Source organism: Arachis hypogaea, chromosome 2 (genome assembly GCF_003086295.3).
Source record: "Arachis hypogaea cultivar Tifrunner chromosome 2, arahy.Tifrunner.gnm2.J5K5, whole genome shotgun sequence".
Classification (NCBI taxonomy): Eukaryota; Viridiplantae; Streptophyta; class Magnoliopsida; order Fabales; family Fabaceae; genus Arachis; species Arachis hypogaea.
The window spans coordinates 29,696,394-29,709,426 of record NC_092037.1 but is presented as its reverse complement, the minus strand read 5'-3'; the positions used below and the strand labels follow the sequence as shown (position 1 = coordinate 29,709,426).

Sequence of the window (13,033 nt, the reverse complement as noted above, 5' to 3'; positions counted from 1 at the left end):
ACTTTGTTCATGGGTGAGAATGATGATGAGTGTCACGGATCATCACATTCATCAAGTTGAAGAACAAGTGATATCTTAGAACAAGAACAAGTGGAATTGAATGGAAGAACAATAGTAATTGCATTAATACTCGAGGTACAGCAGAGCTCCACACCTTAATCTATGGTGTGTAGAAACTCCACCGTTGAAAATACATAAGAACAAAGTCTAGGCATGGCCGAATGGCCAGCCTCCCAAAGAGGGTTCAATCATAAAAATATGATCAAAAAGTTCCAATGATCGAAAGACTAGATGTCCAAAGATGAAAATACAATAGTAAAAGGTCCTATATATAGAAAACTAGTAGCCTAAGGTTTACAGAAATGAGTAAATGACATAAAAATCCACTTCCGGGCCCACTTGGTGTGTGCTTGGGCTGAGCAATGAAGAAATTCGTGTAGAGACTCTTCTTGGAGTTAAACGCCAGCTTTAGTGCCAGTTTGGGCGTTTAACTCCCATTTGGGTGCCAGTTCCGGCGTTTAACGCTGGAAATCTTGAAGGTGACTTTGAACGCCGGTTTGGGCCATCAAATCTTGGACAAAGTATGGACTATCATATATTGCTGGAAAGCCCAGGATGTCTACTTTCCAATGCCATTGAGAGCGCGCCAATTGGGCTTCTGTAGCTCCAGAAAATCTACTTCGAGTGCAGGGAGGTCAGAATCCAACAGCATCTGCAGTCCATTTTAGTCTCTGAATCAGATTTTTGCTCAGGTCCCTCAATTTCAGCCAGAAAATACCTGAAATCACAGAAAAACACACAAACTCATAGTAAAGTCCAGAAAAGTGAATTTTAACTAAAAACTAATAAAAATATACTAAAAACTAACTATATTATACCAAAAACATACTAAAAACAATGCCAAAAAGCATACAAATTATCCGCTCATCACAACACCAAACTTAAATTGTTGCTTGTCCTCAAGCAACTGAAAATCAAATAAGATGAAAAGAGGAAAATATGCAATGAATTCCAAAAACATCTGTGAAGATCAGTATTAATTAGATGAGCGGGGCTTTTAGCTTTTTGCCTCTGAATAGTTTTGGCATCTCACTCTATCCTTTGAAATTCAGAATGGTTGGCTTCTTTAGGAACTTAGAATCCAGATAGTGTTAATGATTCTCCTAGTAAAGTATGATGATTCTTAAACAAAGCTACTTATTGAGTCTTGGCTGTGGCCCAAAGCACTCTGTCTTCCAGTATTACCACCGGATACATACATGCCACAGACACATAATTGGGTGAACCTTTTCAGATTGTGACTCAGCTTTGCTAAAGTCCCCAATTAGAGGTGTCCAGGGTTCTTAAGCACACTCTTATTTGCCTTGGATCACAACTTTATTTTTCTTTCTTTTCTCTCTTTTTTTTTTCGTTTTCTTTTCTCTTTTTTTTTTCTTTTTTTTTTTAGAAATGCTTTTTCTTGCTTCAAGAATCATTTTTATGATTTTTCAGATCCTCAGTAACATGTCTCCTTCTTCATCATTCTTTCAAGAGCCAACATTCATGAACCACAAATTCAAGATACATATGCACTGTTTAAGGATACATTCAGAGAACAAAAATATTGCCACCACATCAAAATAATTAAACTGTTATAAAATTCAAAATTCATGCAATTCTTCCTTTTCAATTAAGCACGTTTTTATTTAAGAGAGGTGATGGATTCATAGGACATTCATAACTTTAAGGCATAGACAATAAGACACTAATGATCACAAGACACAAACATAGATAAACATAAGCATAAAATTCGAAAAACAGAAGAACAAAGAACAAGGAAATCAAAGAACGGGTCCACCTTAGTGATGGCGGCTCTTTCTTCCTCTTGAAGATCCTATGGAGTGTTTGAGCTCCTCAATGTCTCTTCCTTGTCTTTGTTGCTCCTCCCTCATGATTCTTTGATCTTCTCTAATCTCATGAAGGATGATGGAGTGTTCTTGATGCTCCACCCTTAGTTGTCCCATGTTGGAACTCAACTCTCCTAGGGAGGTATTTAATTGCTCCCAATAGTTTTGTGGAGGAAAGTGCATCCCTTGAGGTATCTCAGGGATCTCATGATGAGTGGGGTCTCTTGTGTGCTCCATCCTCTTCTTAGTGATGGGCTTGTCCTCATCAATGGGGGTGTCTCCCTCTATGTCAACTCCATCTGAATAACAGAGGTGACAAATGAGATGAGGAAAGGCTAACCTTGCCAAGGTAGAGGACTTGTCCGCCACCTTATAGAGTTCTTGGGCTATAACCTCATGAACTTCTATTTCTTCTCCAATCATGATGCTATGGATCATGATAGCCCGGTCTATGGTAACTTCGGACCGGTTGCTAGTGGGAATGATTGAGCGTTGTATAAACTCTAACCATCCTCTAGCCACGGGCTTGAGGTCATGCCTTCTCAATTGAACCGGCTTTCCTCTTGAATCTCTCTTCCATTGGGCGCCCTCTTCACATATGACTGTGAGGACTTGGTCCAACCTTTGATCAAAGTTGACCCTTCTAGTGTAAGGGTGTTCATCTCCTTGCATCATAGGCAAGTTGAACGCCACCCTCACACTCTCCGGACTAAAATCCAAGTATTTCCCCCGAACCATAGTAAGATAATTCTTTGGATTCGGGTTCACACTTTGGTCATGGTTCTTGGTGATCCATGCATTGGCATAGAACTCTTGAACCATCAAGATTCCGACTTGTTGAATGGGGTTGGTAAGGACTTCCCAACCTCTTCTTCGGATCTCATGTCGGATCTCCGGATATTCACCCTTTTTGAGTGAAAAAGGGACCTCGGGGATCACCTTCTTCAAGGCCACAACTTCATAGAAGTGGTCTTGATGCACCCTTGAGATGAATCTCTCCATCTCCCATGACTCGGAGGTGGAAGCTTTTGCCTTCCCTTTCCTCTTTCTAGAGGTTTCTCCAGCCTTGGATGCCATAAATGGTTATGGAAAAACAAAAAGCAATGCTTTTACCACACCAAACTTAAAATGTTTGCTCGTCCTCGAGCAAAAGAAGAAAGAAGAGAGTAGAAGAAGAAGAAATAAGGGGAAAGGGAATGGCTATAATTTTCGGCCAAGAAGGGGAGAAGTGGTGTGTATGTTGTGTGAAAATGAAGGAGTGAAGGAGGGTATATATAGGAGAAGGGGAAGGGTAGGGTTCGGCCATTTGAGGGTAGGTTTGGGTGGGAAAGTGGTTTGAATTTGAATGGTGAGGTAGGTGGGGTTTTATGAAGGATGGATGTGAGTGGTGAGGAGAAAGATGGGATTTGATAGGTGAGGGGTTTTTGGGGAAGAGGTGTTGAGGTGATTAGTGAAGAAGAGAGAGAGTGGTAGGGTATGTGGGGTCCTGTGGGGTCCACAGATCCTGAGGTGTCAAGGAAAAGTCATCCCTGCACCAAATGGCACTCAAAATCACGTTTTGAACCAATTCTGGCGTTAAACGCTGGGCTGGTGCCCATTTCTGGCGTTTAACGCCAGCTTCTTGCCCTTCTCTGGCGTTTAACGCCAGTCTGGTGCCCCTTTCTGGCGTTAAACGCCCAGAATGGTGCCAGACTGGGCGTTAAACGCCCAACAGCTAACCTCACTGGCGTTTAAACGCCAGTGGGTGCGTCCTCCAGGGTGTGCTGTTTTTCTTCCTGTTTTTCATTCTGTTTTTGCTTTTTTCATTGATTTTGTAACTTCTTATGATCATCAACCTACAAAAAAGAAAATAACAAAATAAAATAGATAAAATATAACATTGGGTTGCCTCCCAACAAGCGCTTCTTTAATGTCAGTAGCTTGACAGAGGACTCTCATGGAGCCTTAGAAATGCTCAGAGCTATGTTGGAACCTCCCAACACCAAACTTAGAGTTTGAATGTGGGGGTTCAACACCAAACTTAGAGTTTGGTTGTGGCCTCCCAACACTAAACTTAGAGTTTGACTGTGGGGGCTCTGTTTGGCTCTGTTTTGAGAGGAGCTCTTCATGCTTCCTCTCCATGATGACAGAGGGATATCCTTGGGCCTTAAACACCAAGGATTCTTCATTCACTTGAATGATCAATTCTCCTCTATCAACATCAATCATAGCCTTTGCTGTGGCTAGGAAAGGTCTGCCAAGGATGATGGATTCATCCATGCACTTCCCAGTCTCTAGGACTATGAAATCAGTAGGGATGAAATGGTCTTCAACCTTTACCAGAACATCCTCTACAAGTCCATAGGCTTGTTTTCTTGAGTTGTCTGCCATCTCTAGTGAGATTTTTGCAGCTTGCACCTCAAAGATCCCTAATTTCTCCATTACAGAGAGGGGCATGAGGTTTACACTTGACCCTAAGTCACACAAGACCTTCTTGAAGGTAATGATGCCTATGGTACAAGGTATAGAAAACTTCCCAGGGTCCTGTCTCTTTTGAGGCAGTTTCTGCCTAGACAAGTCATCCAGTTCTTTGGTGAGCAAAGGGGGTTCATCCTCCCAAGTCTCATTTCCAAATAACTTGTCATTTAGCTTCATGATTGCTCCAAGGTATTTAGCAACTTGCTCTTCAGTGACATACTCATCCTCTTCAGAGGAAGAATACTCATCAGAGCTCATGAATGGCAGAAGTAAGTGATGTGTGGAAAACGATCCAACACAAAACTCACCGGCAAGTGTACCGGGTCGCATCAAGTAATAATAACTCACAAGAGTGAGGTCGATCCCACAGGGATTGATGGATCAAGCAATTTTAGTGGGTGATTAGTTTAGTCAAGCTAACATTGAAGGGATATTGGATGAAATGTAGCCAACAGAATTGTAAATAGCAAGGAAAATTAAAGTGCAGAAAGTAAAATTGCAGGAAACTTAAAGAACAAGAATGTAAAATAGTTGAAACTTAAATTGCAAGAATTGTAAATTGCATCAAATGTAAAGGGGATTTGGTGAAGGAAATTTAAAAGAAAGTAATAAGCAGCACTTAGAATAATTGCAGAATAATTAAATTGCATGAAAAGTAAAAGGACTTGGGTGCTGGGATTTAAAATTCAACAAGAGAATGTAAGGAGCAATCAAGCAGAAGAGTTACTTGCAATAAATCTTAAACAGAAAGCAGAATTGCTTGAAGGAGCAAACAGAAATTAAATTCAGTTTAATTGCCAAATGAGATTGAAGATCTTAGGAAATCAAAGAGACTAGAGAACAAGTCTAGATCTCAATTCCTTCCTTGATCCAACCAAGAACAATTGCAGAAGGAAAGAAGATAAATGAATTGCAGAATTAAAAGAGAAGATGAAGCAGTATGTGAATTTCAATTATGCAGAAAAAGTAAACAAGAGATCTCAAGGTGAGAATGAAACAGAATTCCTCCAATCTCACTCAAGATTCAAAACAGATAAGAAAACTAAAGGAGAGAACTATCTATTCCTAATGAAGCCGGTCTTCTTTCCTGGAGCTCCAATTGATGCCTTTATATAGGCTTTACAAAATAAAAATTGAAAATGAAATTAAAACAAATTACAAAAATGAAAATCCTAATTTAATTGATCCATGTGCCTTTGAGTGATGATGTGGGCTTTGCTTGCTTTGGATTTGAGGAGAAATGGGTTTGGTTGGCCTTGATTCAATTTGGAGAGGAATTGAATTTAAATGGAATTTTGGTTGAATTTTGGCCCATGATGCTCCCAGGAGGCTGCCCTGCCCTTGTGGAGGGCAGGGCAGAAAATTGGTGCATGGTGGTGCGTCCGTGGTGCAAGCTGGTGCGGCCTTGGTGCGCCAGATGCTGCCCTGCTCGCGCCAAGGGCAGGGCAGGAAAAGTTGGTGCGCCAGAAATTCCTTGGTGCTGCCAGAATCAGGAATTGGTGCGCCAGAATTGAAAATTGGTGCGCCAGAATTGAGCTTGGTGCATAGGATGCTGCCCTGCCCTCGCGGAGGGCAGGGCAGAAAAATGTGATGCTGCCAGGATTGAGTTGCGATGCACGCTGGTGCTGCCAGGAGAGAATTGGTGCGCCAGATTTGTGTGTGGTGCGCCAGATTTGTGCACCAACCCAAATGCTGCCCTGCCCTCGCGGAGGGCAGGGCAGTGTTTTCACTTTGATGTCCCAAGTTCGAACCATGGCCGAAACACACGCTACTTAATTTCCTTGGCTTTCTTGGCACCAAAGTAAGGCCTAGTTTCTTGCTTTCTCATGGCCCTTAAAGATGCCTTTCGTTCCTGCCTCAATTTTGCGCCAAATATGGATTGCTATATATCGTTGGAAAGCTCTGAATGTCAGCTTTCCAACGCAACTGGAAGCACATCAATTGGACATCTGTAGCTCAAGTTATAGCCCTTTGAAGTAGGCATGGTCATGCTGTGTGCGGCCAGATTTTAACTTAGCGAAAATTCTTGCTTCCAACCACACTTTGCATCACGATTCTGCCCTGCCCTTGGCAAGGGCAGAATCGTGTGCGTGCTGGCTGCTTCCTTTCTTGATTTGGTCATGGGCCACGCTTTTAAAAGCGTGGCCTAAGGCTCCAAAGTGTACCCAACTTCAAAATGTACCCCAAAGCTCTTTTTTTCTCCTTTTTTTGTGCTTCTTTGCTTCTTTTTCTTCTTATTTCCTACAAGATTTATAAAATTAAAAGATCAAGGAAATATTCCAATTAAGTACACAAGAATGCAATATTTAAACACTAATCATCAATTTCTTGTATGAAAAAGCATAGAAAAATAGGTATATGATGACTTGTCATCACAACACCAAACTTAAACCTTGCTTGTCCCCAAGCAAGAAAAGAATCATGCAATAGAAATTGTCAATCCAAGGTAAGAAGAGTAGCAAGTTAATGTTCATGGCAAGCTAGTTTTCTATGCATGCTACACTTACAAAAGAGATGTAAATGATTGATGCTTCTATCTAGCTTCTTTTATGAAATCTTTTTCTTATAGTTCTTCCTTGAAACAAGCTTTTGATTTTTTTTTTATTAGCTTCTCCTTTTGGGTGCTTTGCCCCATGAGTTAATAACAAAGCTACGACTTCTAAATGCTTTGTTTTCAAGTATTACCACTTGATACATAAGCACCACAAGCATTTAATTAGAGGACTTCATTAAGCTCATTTTTTCTTTTCTTTTCTTGACTCTCTAATCATTGATGCTCAGAGCCTTGAGCTTTGAGGGAGTGCTTTTGCACTTGAGCCTAGCCTTGACTTCTAAGTGTTTTGTTTTCAAGCATTTGGCTTGATACATAAACACCACAAGCACTTAGCAAATAAATTGCCATTGGTACTCAGAGCCTTCAGCTTTCTCATTCTTTCCCTTTTTCTTTTCTTGCTTTAATTGTATTTGCTTCTTCAAGGTTTTCATGATTTCAAAATATTTCACAAAATGTACTAGATGAAAAACTTCAATTAAATAAAATCCAATGCAATTGAGCAACAATCAATCATACTAGCTTTCCAATACTTGTATGCACATGCTAAATTCTTCTTTAATTCCTTGTTTGTTTATGATCATGATGCTTTTTTGCTTTTGGATTCACAAAACTCAAGTTGGTAGTCATAATGTCACAACAACATGTTTCAAATCAAATTCAAGCTATGCTTAGTCATACCACACATGCCTAAAGAGAATATAAAGACAATCATGCAATTTAAAGTGCTGGAAACAAAGGAGAGGAAAAGAAACTTTACAACCTTGTAGTCCATCTTCTCTATTGTTGTCATTTTCCTCCCATTCTTCTCCTTCCCATACCAAATCAGAATGCTTGCTCTTCCTTAAGCAACAATTAGAACAATGGTGGTGGGGTCTAAAATGGATCATGAATGTCTCACACAAAAGGATGTCAGTAGCATATGTGTTTAGGCAAGCAAGATTAAGATAACAATCAAGGCACAGAGAAACAAAAACACTATGATTGCAAACATAAGATGGTGTGCATGATACATTGCATAAAAAAATATAAGTGGCACACCAAACTTAGTGTGACACTTTCTCTTGGAATTGATGCAAGTATCTTGTAAGGATTGGAACCAAATTTTGTTGCATAGCAACACCAAACTTAGAATGCAACCATATGTCAATTTATTTGAACTAAAACTAAACAAAAGAAACTGTTATTTGTTAAATACAATCACCAATCCAAGAATCTGTCATGAATAAAGCTCTCTTGGTAATGTATTAACAAACACAGTAAATAAGCAAACTAAAATGAAAGCATTTAAAAACAGAAAAATGACTAAAGAAAGTAGAATGAAAAAGTGTCAAATTCAAAAAAAATAAAACTGCAGAGGCATTATGATTATGCAGACAAGTAGTGTTGCTTGAATGAATTGCATAGAAAAATAAGTGGCACACCAAACTTAGAATCTTGGTGCGTCACTTTCATTTTTGATTTGATGCAATCATCCAAAAAGATTGAAAACAATTTTGTTGCAAGGCAACACCAAACTTAGAATGTAACCATATGCCAATTTATTGAATTTAAACAAAGCATAAAGAGAAATGTACCTACGGTTGGGTTACCTCCCAACAAGTGCTCTTTTAGTGTCATTAGCTTGACATGTTGCTCTTCACTTTCTTCCTCTTCTTCCAGTTTGTTAAGAGGAATGACTTCAAGAGGGGAGAAGTTTCAGCTATTGCCCCCTGTCTTGGTCTCCTTTCAGCAAGCTTCCTTGTGAAATTGGCTTGATTAATCTTGCTTGCTGGATCAGGGGGAGGATTGTTTGCAGTTGACCTTCTCTTGAATGATGTCCTTGGTATCTTGGTCACAATCCTCTTCTTGGTGCTTTTGTTAATTGCCTTCACTTCTTGGATGTCAAGACATAGTTGCTGTGTGATTATTGGAGTGATTTCTTCATTGAGAGCCTCTTGAATTGGTGGTTCTATGAATCCTTCTATGCAACTCTCTGCTTCAATTGAGGGTGACTTCTCTTGAGTGTCTTCCTCACTTTCTTGATCCTCCACTTCTTCCCTTGTCACCTCAAGTGCAGTTTCATTTTCAACCACCTCATTCTTCATTGAAAGTTCACTTGATGCAGTGACCTCCTTATCTTGCTCTTCCACTTTCTCCTTCTCATCCATCAATTGGTCTTCATTTTCCTTGCTCAGTGGTTCTACGCTCCTCCTTGTTTGCTCTAAAGGGCCATTCATCTTTTTGAAGATGATTTCTTTCCAGGATTGGGGTTGTGTGTACCTTTCCACGAGTTTTCTATGTATTTCAATGGCTTGAAGGTAATCCTCATCAGGTGGTTCAAGAGATGAAGGTTGAGAGTAATCATAATCAAGTGATGAAGAACTTTCAAATGAGAAACTGGGACGTGAGGGTGGATGCTCTTCCATTCTTTGGTGATACTTCCATCCACCATGAGGATAATGATATGAATCATTTTGTGGTGGTGGTTGGTATCCCATATGATTTTCTTGCTCATCTTGTGTCTCTGAAGCAAATCTCCATGAATTGGAGTGCTCAGAATGTGTATTCTCTTGGTGATATTCCCAGCCACCATTAGAGATTGGTGATGGTGGGTAATATCCCATAAAATTTGTTTGATCATAAGATGAGTTGAACTCCATTTGAATTTTGTAAAACACAACACCAAGGAAAATTGAAATTCATATCTCAGAGATGAATTTCTTAGTGAGGCAATAACTCAAACACCTTGGTTTCAACTTAGAACAGAGAACAAAAACAAAAAAAAATGCTTGATCTAGACTTCCCACCCACTTAATCATTGTCGATCTAATCAATCCCCGGCAACGGCGCCAAAAACTTGATGTGTGGAAAACGATCCAACACAAAACTCACCGGCAAGTGTACCGGGTCGCATCAAGTAATAATAACTCACAAGAGTGAGGTCGATCCCACAGGGATTGATGGATCAAGCAATTTTAGTGGGTGATTAGTTTAGTCAAGCTAACATTGAAGGGATATTGGATGAAATGTAGCCAACAGAATTGTAAATAGCAAGGAAAATTAAAGTGCAGAAAGTAAAATTACAGGAAACTTAAAGAACAAGAATGTAAAATAGCTGAAACTTAAATTGCAAGAATTGTAAATTGCATCAAATGTAAAGGGGATTTGGTGAAGGAAATTTAAAAGAAAGTAATAAGCAGCACTTAGAATAATTGCAGAATAATTAAATTGCATGAAAAGTAAAAGGACTTGGGTGCTGGGATTTAAAATTCAACAAGAGAATGTAAGGAGCAATCAAGCAGAAGAGTTACTTGCAATAAATCTTAAACAGAAAGCAGAATTGCTTGAAGGAGCAAACAGAAATTAAATTCAGTTTAATTGCCAAATGAGATTGAAGATCTTAGGAAATCAAAGAGACTAGAGAACAAGTCTAGATCTCAATTCCTTCCTTGATCCAACCAAGAACAATTGCAGAAGGAAAGAAGATAAATGAATTGCAGAATTAAAAGAGAAGATGAAGCAGTATGTGAATTTCAATTATGCAGAAAAAGTAAACAAGAGATCTCAAGGTGAGAATGAAACAGAATTCCTCCAATCTCACTCAAGATTCAAAACAGATAAGAAAACTAAAGGAGAGAACTATCTATTCCTAATGAAGCCGGCCTTCTTTCCTGGAGCTCCAATTGATGCCTTTATATAGGCTTTACAAAATAAAAATTGAAAATGAAATTAAAACAAATTACAAAAATGAAAATCCTAATTTAATTGATCCATGTGCCTTTGAGTGATGATGTGGGCTTTGCTTGCTTTGGATTTGAGGAGAAATGGGTTTGGTTGGCCTTGATTCAATTTGGAGAGGAATTGAATTTAAATGGAATTTTGGTTGAATTTTGGCCCATGATGCTCCCAGGAGGCTGCCCTGCCCTTGTGGAGGGCAGGGCAGAAAATTGGTGCATGGTGGTGCGTCCGTGGTGCAAGCTGGTGCGGCCTTGGTGCGCCAGATGCTGCCCTGCTCGCGCCAAGGGCAGGGCAGGAAAAGTTGGTGCGCCAGAAATTCCTTGGTGCTGCCAGAATCAGGAATTGGTGCGCCAGAATTGAGCTTGGTGCATAGGATGCTGCCCTGCCCTCGCGGAGGGCAGGGCAGAAAAATGTGGTGCTGCCAGGATTGAGTTGCGATGCACGCTGGTGCTGCCAGGAGAGAATTGGTGCGCCAGATTTGTGTGTGGTGCGCCAGATTTGTGCACCAACCCAAATGCTGCCCTGCCCTCGCGGAGGGCAGGGCAGTGTTTTCACTTTGATGTCCCAAGTTCGAACCATGGCCGAAACACACGCTACTTAATTTCCTTGGCTTTCTTGGCACCAAAGTAAGGCCTAGTTTCTTGCTTTCTCATGGCCCTTAAAGATGCCTTTCGTTCCTACCTCAATTGTGCGCCAAATATGGATTGCTATATATCGTTGGAAAGCTCTGAATGTCAGCTTTCCAACGCAACTGGAAGCACATCAATTGGACATCTGTAGCTCAAGTTATAGCCCTTTGAAGTAGGCATGGTCATGCTGTGTGCGGCCAGATTTTAACTTAGCGAAAATTCTTGCTTCCAACCACACTTTGCATCACGATTCTGCCCTGCCCTTGGCAAGGGCAGGATCGTGTGCGTGCTGGCTGCTTCCTTTCTTGATTTGGTCATGGGCCACGCTTTTAAAAGCATGGCCTAAGGCTCCAAAGTGTACCCAACTTCAAAATGTACCCCAAAGCTCTTTTTTTCTCCTTTTTTTGTGCTTCTTTGCTTCTTTTTCTTCTTATTTCCTACAAGATTTATAAAATTAAAAGATCAAGGAAATCTTCCAATTAAGTACACAAGAATGCAATATTTAAACACTAATCATCAATTTCTTGTATGAAAAAGCATAGAAAAATAGGTATATGATGACTTGTCATCAGTAAGTCCAATGGAATCTCTATGGTCTCAGTTTGAGCCTCAGATTCCCATGGTTCCTCATTGGGGAACCCATTGGAGGCCAGTGGACGTCCAGTGAGGCCTTCCTCAGTGGCGTTCATTGCCTCTTCTTCCTCCCAAAATTCAGCCATGTTGATGGGCTTGCACTCTCCTTTTGGATTTTCTTCTGTATTGCTTGGAAGAGTACTAGGAGGGAGTTCAGTAATTTTCTTGCTCAGCTGACCCACTTGTCCTTCCAAATTTCTGATGGAGGACCTTGTTTCAGTCATGAAACTTTGAGTGGTTTTGATTAGATCAGAGACCATTGTTGCTAAGTCAGAGGTATTCTGCTTAGAGCTCTCTATCTGTTGCTGAGAAGATGATGGAAAAGGCTTGCTATTGCTAAACCTGTTTCTTCCACCATTATTGTTATTGAAATCTTGTTGAGGTCTCTGTTGATCCTTCCATGAAAGATTTGGATGATTCCTCCATGAAGGATTATAGGTGTTTCCATAGGGTTCTCCCATGTAATTTACCTCTTCTATTGAAGGGTTCTCAGGATCATATGCTTCTTCCTCAGATGAAGCTTCCTTAGTACTGCTTGGTGCATTTTGCATCCCAGACAGACTTTGAGAAATCATATTGACTTGTTGGGGCAATATTTTATTCTGAGCCAATATGGCATTCAGAGTGTCAATCTCAAGAACTCCTTTCTTCTGACTAGTCCCATTGTTCACAGGATTTCTTTCAGAAGTGTACATGAATTGGTTATTTGCAACCATTTCAATCAATTCTTGAGCTTCAGTAGGCATCTTCTTCAGATGAAGAGATCCTCCAGCAGAGCTATCCAAAGACATCTTGGACAGTTCAGAGAGACCATCATAGAAAATACCTATGATGCTCCATTCAGAAAGCATATCAGAAGGGCACTTTCTGATTAATTGTTTGTATCTTTCCCAAGCTTCATAGAGGGATTCTCCTTCCTTCTGTCTGAAGGTTTGGACTTCCACTCTGAGCTTACTCAATTTTTGAGGTGGAAAGAACTTTGCCAAGAAGGCATTGACTAGCTTTTCCCAAGAGTCCAGGCTTTCTTTAGGTTGAGATTCCAACCATGTTCTAGCTCTGTCTCTTACAGCAAAAGGGAATAGCATTAGTCTGTAGACCTCAGGGTCAACCCCATTAGTCTTGACAGTGTCATAGATTTGCAAGAATTCAGCTAAAAA

The 13,033-nt window shown here is 40.3% G+C and overlaps 1 non-coding gene across 1 annotated transcript; it reads left to right on the top strand.

Annotated features, from left to right (window-relative positions):
• Nucleotides 1-12,721: 12,721 nt before the first annotated feature.
• LOC112766905 (small nucleolar RNA R71) lies at nucleotides 12,722-12,829 on the top strand. Its single transcript, XR_003184612.1, has one exon. It is a non-coding gene; the product is annotated as a small nucleolar RNA R71 (small nucleolar RNA).
• Nucleotides 12,830-13,033: the final 204 nt, after the last annotated feature.